This window comes from Heloderma suspectum, chromosome 1, assembly GCF_057233095.1.
Source record: "Heloderma suspectum isolate Gila_16-S chromosome 1, 16-S_ref, whole genome shotgun sequence".
NCBI lineage: Eukaryota > Metazoa > Chordata > Lepidosauria > Squamata > Helodermatidae > Heloderma > Heloderma suspectum.
The window spans coordinates 347,459,277-347,465,276 of NC_139458.1; the positions used below are offsets into that span (position 1 = coordinate 347,459,277).

The following is a 6,000-nucleotide window of genomic DNA, read 5'->3' on the forward strand; positions in this document are numbered from 1 at the left end:
ATGCAGCTGGGGGGAGTTAGGCCATGCTTGACCCCAGAGGAGAAGGCCCACTGCAGTCTGCAGACATGCAGACCTGTTTCTCTATTGCAGAGGCTGCATATATTTGCCTTCAGAAATGATGGCCTGTTCCCTCAGCAAATGTGCAACCCCCACGCCAAGCAGGGCTGCTTCATCTGGGGCTGCCTCCAGTAAATTCTCCTGCAACCAACTGGCCCACTCAGCATCCCTGCTTCCCTGCACTAACCAGACCAGAGGTCTCTACCTCTGCCATGGTTGACTTAGGCGTTACCACCAGTACGTTAATGGACACCACTTTGCCTGGCTACAAAAGATCCCAGCTCAGATGAAGGTAGTGCCCATAGTAGTAGAGATCATGGATGGATGGCTGTTACCCTCCGGTACCATAAACCAAAAGATTATACTGCTGGGATTAAGGGCTGGCCTCTACCACAAAACAATCCAGTTTAACCTTGCAGCCTCATCACACTTCCCCTTGGTTCTGGGTATCTCTTGGCTAGCCCAGCATAATCCAGACGTTCTGTGGAGCAGCTGAGAGCTCTGGTTTTGGTCACAGTTCTGTCCATGCCACTATTCTACCTTTCAAGGTGGGCACCTCTCCCCATTTTACAAGTTGGGGACTAAAGCAATTTCAGCTATGGAATTCAACTACAGGCTGCAGAAGGGATTACTAATTATCACGTTGTACAGAACAACAGAGGCTAGGTTGGGGTTTGAGGACACCAGTTGCCTATTCTTAACAGGAGGCATGGCCACTTAGTAGCTTCTTTCCTGTTGCCTTCCGAGTGTGTACTTTGTGATCACTTCACAGAAAGAAGGGGAATAATTTTCCAATAAAGTATTTGTAAATAAAATTAGCCAGAGACAATACTTGGCAGGAAGATAATAGAGACAGAACTATTGATTTCATATTAATATTGCCTAATTATTTCACTGCACTTGCTTGAGTGTATCAGAATGTTTATAAAGACCTCTCACATGACACAGCATTAACAATCCCAGCAGCAATTATGCTACTAAGGGTGCAATCCTATGCATGCTTAGAAGGAAAAAAGTCCTACAACTCCCAGCATGCCCCAGCCAGCATGGTGGAGGCAGCCACCTCTCTAGTTAGGATTGCACCCTAAGTAATTTAAACTATAAGTGGCTGACTAGGATACATTGAATTCTTTTCAGCTGAAAAAGATATGTCTTTTTTAATGGTGGACTTTCAGAATTGTCTACATTTTTCAGATGAACAAACATGATGTTACATGAAGGGTTTGTTTTGCTCCAAATGCTTGCACTATGCTCATAAAAATTAATAGGATGCATTAAGCAAGCCCATTTCTTAATGCTATTTCTAATTTTCTTAGCAGCATCCTCATTATTACATGTCATTCTTGTTAACAAAGTGCACTGCCTTATCTGAGATGTTGGTCTTAATGTTTCATCCATTAGAGTCTAATTTTAACAATGACAGAGTGATCTCTCTCTGTGCTTCATGGTCTGCATCCACAGGCTTCTCATTATTAACTTGTGACTGTCTAGATTGAAGATGAGACTATCTTGGCTCTATTTCACTAATAGAATTTTCCACAAACATCAGGCATATGTCCTCCACCAAGGGATTCTGTGCAAGCCCCACTGAAATGAATGTGCAGCTCCCATTCATTTTAATGGGGGCAACATGGAATACTTTCCCAGTGGATTCTGCCTTGTGCCAGAAGTACCCTTTTGGTGTCTCGTAAATTTCTAAATTTTGCCAACGCCCAGGAATGTAGAAATGGTGACATCATAATTGAAGGGTGTGCTCTTGTGTAGAGGGGCACTCACCTAACAAACACCTGCCCCGTATATTCAGTAGTTTCTGAAAGCAACTTTCACCCCATGGTAGATCTTAGCCTACTATCACTTTCTTAAGGAGCAATTCAGATGGACTTTATAACTTCAGATCCAGGCACGATATGTATTTCTGTTTTGTTTTTAATTGAAGGAGACTTCTCTTGCTCATTCAGAGTCAAATGTGGGTCCATCGATGTTGTTCATTTCTATTTCAGTATCTACAGTAGAAAAAATACTGGTCAGTGTAGCTCAATACCGCACAGAAAGTGTGGATATTTTACCCAGAACATCTGAGTCCTAATCCCATCTCAGGCATGAATGCTATTTAGTGGCCTATCAGCATTAGGCCCTGGCCTAAAAAATTGAGAGAATTGCCTACCAGGTGAGAAGAAGCAAGGTTGTAAAGCAGGTCTCTCATCTGCTGGTGCTATATGATTAGTAATGCTTTCTTAGAAGAATGGAGATTAAAATCCCTACCCTCACAGACTTTTGAACTGATTTGTCTGCTGGAGATTCTGTAATGCATGTTCATGCCTTGCACTGGTGAGGGCTACTGGTTGAGGCCTTTTCTTGCCACACAAGAATTAAGGCTGGAGACAGCCACTGGGCCTGTTCAGACGTCACATTAACCCATGATGGTTTATAAACTATGCACAGTAGCTTATTTTGCAAATAGCCTACTGTGCTCCAACAGATGATTGGACAAATAAGCTACACAGCATAGTTTATTTCCCCCACACATTTGCCCCTCCTCCCCTGTAATGTTCCCACCCAGCCGGGCAGTATCTCAGCTTCCTTTGTGGATTTTCAAGCCTTTGCTGGGTATCCTTTCTCCACCTGTGTGCAACAAAAAAAGGAGGGCCTTCAACTCCTTGAAAGTTTGCAGAAATGGAATGACATTTAAGATATTGGTTCCCCTTACCATGTTTGCTTCCCTTCCTTCCTTTCCCACTCCTACTCTCTCCTCCTCTGCTGAGTTGAGAAGGAGTGGTCTGACTGGAATGGAGGGATGCTTACACTGCACCAAAAAGGGAGAGGGGTTCCAACTCCCTGAACATTTGCAGGAATGGGACAAAATTTAATATACAGGTTCCCCTTATGGGGAGCCACCACATGCACTACTGAATAAATGCCAGACTTTGCATTTTCATGGAAAAGTGAGGATTTATCCACATGTGAACCCATTTGGGAACCATGCAGGGGGAGGGGGATGTATTTGGAGTAAGATACGCATCTGAATGTGGCAAGAAAACAAGTTTGCTCAGAGCTCACTTGAGAAGAGCAGAGTGGTGGGTTCCCAGAGTGGCTTATTTGGGGAAAATAACCCACCGTGGGAGGGAAAAAAGCTCTCAGACAACATGCTAAGCCATCATGGCTTAAATAGTCATGGTTTATTTAACCAATCGTAGGTTAATGTGTTGTCCGAACCCAGTCTTTTCTTTTTTCTTTTCTTTTTAATGAGAGCTATGTGGATAGAATCATTATATAGTTTAGTCACTGGGTGGCACTAGACTTGGGAGTCAGGAGTTCCCCGTATCTCTCATGTTCTTGGTTGAGAGAGAGAGAGAGAGAGAGAGAGGGAATAAAGTTCTTGTCCAGCTTCCTGACTGGTGGGTGCTCTAAGCTTCCCATGACAAGTGCTGAAAGTGGTATAATATAGTATAATAGAAGGCCTCTTCTCAGTTTACCTTTCTGGCATGGACAGTGCTGACTCAAGGCACTTTGTGACCCCCTAGGCAAGGAACTTGAGCACACTCTGGGAGAGAGCGGAGGACAGGAAGGCCTGGCGTGCTATGGTCCATGGGGTCACGAAGAGTCGGACACGACTTAACGACTGAACAACAACAACAACAACAGGCAAGGTATAACTTTTATCTCCTCCTGAAGTGTCACGACGTACTGGGGAGTGTAATATCACTTACAAGGCAGATGACAACTCTGTTATCAGAAGGCAGGCAATGACCTACAAGCAAAGTGAATAACTCAAGGAAGTGAGCCAAGCCACACATCACAGATCAAATCACACACTTGGTGAAAAAATTAAGCAAATGAAAATTATCCATCCATCTTCTAGATGAGGAACACTCAGGTTGAGACTACTTCTATCAGTGAACTTATGGAACACAAAAATACAAGCACAACGTTTTTCACTCATGAGTCCCTTTTGCAACAGTCAGCACAAAGACATAACAGAAATCCTCTCTTATTCTCACTCATACACACAGACTGGAGAGATACATACAAAAACATGGCAGCACTGAAAGGACACAATATACAATTCATATATACGGTAACTCCCCCTTAGCCCCCACCACATGAGCCCAGCCAAGGAAAAGAAAGGAATGGCCAAGCCACTCACTTAATCTGAAACTTCAAGCTCCAATTAACAAGTTCCACTGCCTAAACTCCTTATGTTGCTCCTTACTGCTGCAAGAACCTGAGGAGGGGCACAGAAGTATGGTTGCTCACTGTAATCCAACTACGATCTCTGTAGATTTTGCAAGCTGCTTCAAAAACCTAAAAAAAGCCAGAGAGGAGAGCAGGACAAAAGAAGTGTGTGTTGTGCTCATCTGTGGCTTTCAAGCTGTGTTCCTAGGGAACTTTGGGTTCTGTAGATGCTTAGCAAGGGTTCCTCAGTTAGTAGATCAGTAATGGTGGACAAGCTTTCCTTATGATCTCCCCCAATATGCAGCTGCCAGAGAGTGTTGGGCATGTTACAGGCTTTCTTCACACAGAGCTTTTATCCTGCGATTGAGATTGCTCCTTCACGGAAGTTTGCGGGTTCTTTACATGACACCGTGTTCATCCAAGGCATCTCCTGCACTAAATGCCCTTTGTTCCGTTTTTAAATAGATCGCAGATAATGAGCTATCGAATTACCCCATTGTGTTCCGCTTGTGTTTCCTCTGTGAAAAGAGGAAAAGCGGCAAGAAGAGGAGCGAGATCAATGAAAGGCAATGGAAGACTCAGATACAGGGAGAAGGAGGGGGAAAGGGGATGGGGGAAAGTGAGTGAGTGAAAAAGGGAGTCATTGTGATCCTGCATTTAAAATGGAAGCAGAAGGCCCCATTTTAAATGCAGGATTTTACGCTGGTGTAGACATGCCCACAGGATGCACATTCAGTGTGTAGGGAGCAATAGCAAATGTAAATGTAGCAAATGTAGCTGATATCCCATGTAAACTGAGAGAGTTGTTCTAACGAGGCATTTAAGTGCCTCGTGACTCCTTACTCACAGTTGTTTACAGGTTCTTTAGACAGAGTTGTGATCCTCCAGTTTTGCTTCTGTTTTCTCAGAGCACTTCCCTGTTTTTTTTAGTACTGGGAAAATGCGGGATTATTTCTGAAAGCGCTGTTTCTACTTGTGTATTTGCACTACTCCGCTATAATACAGCTCCGCCTAGAGGTTATGTAGCAGAAATGCAGGAAAAGCTCTTTGTGTAGTGCTCGGATCTCATTTTGGCGACAAAAGCAAAAGTAGATATAGTGATTAACAGCCTTATGTAGAAAAAACACCAAATTCAAGGTGTTGGTTTTGACCTTTAAAACCCTATATGGTTCTGGCCCAGCCTATCTCAAGGAGCACCTCCAGCAACACCAGACAGGCCGCTCAACAAGATCAGCCTCGGATGGCCTTTTCTCTGTCCCATCAGCCAGTACAGCTAGGCTGGTGAGGACGAGGGAGAGGGCCTTCTCTGTGGTGGCCCCCACTCTCTGGAACTCCCTCCCTAGGGAACTCCGCCATGCCCCCTCTTTAATGAGCTTCCGCCACACATTAAAAATGTGGTTGTTCAGGCAGGCATTTGGGGTGGGCTAGGGTAATTTTAGAAATGTGATGTTTTTAATGTTGAATTTTATTGTATGAACTGTTTTTATTGTTGTATATCGCCCAGAGTGGCTGGGTGACTGGCCAGATGGGAGATTAATTAATTAAGCAAGCAAGCAAGCAAGCTCAGAGCGAGTCCTGGAATGCACCCCAGAATCCTTTATACCACACAGGAGTTCCTCAGTAAATAAATAAATGCGGAAAGGGTTCTTTAAGGGAATAACGTTCAAAAACCACTGGTGTGTATATCATGGGAAACTGTGGCTCTATCATATCATGTTAACTCTTGTGCAGGGCAATCCTATGCAATTTTACCGAGAAGGAAGTCCTGCT

At 44.0% G+C, this 6,000-nt stretch overlaps 1 long non-coding RNA gene across 1 annotated transcript in view; it reads left to right on the plus strand.

Annotated features, from left to right (window-relative positions):
* The window catches only part of LOC146359647 (uncharacterized), a 28,030-nt gene extending 23,231 nt beyond the window's left edge, over positions 1 to 4,799 (plus strand). The window contains exon 4 of the long non-coding RNA XR_014786730.1: positions 3,579 to 4,799. This is a non-coding gene — a long non-coding RNA (uncharacterized LOC146359647). The remainder of the gene's footprint in view (positions 1 to 3,578) is intronic.
* The last annotated feature ends 1,201 nt before the right edge of the window (positions 4,800 to 6,000 follow it).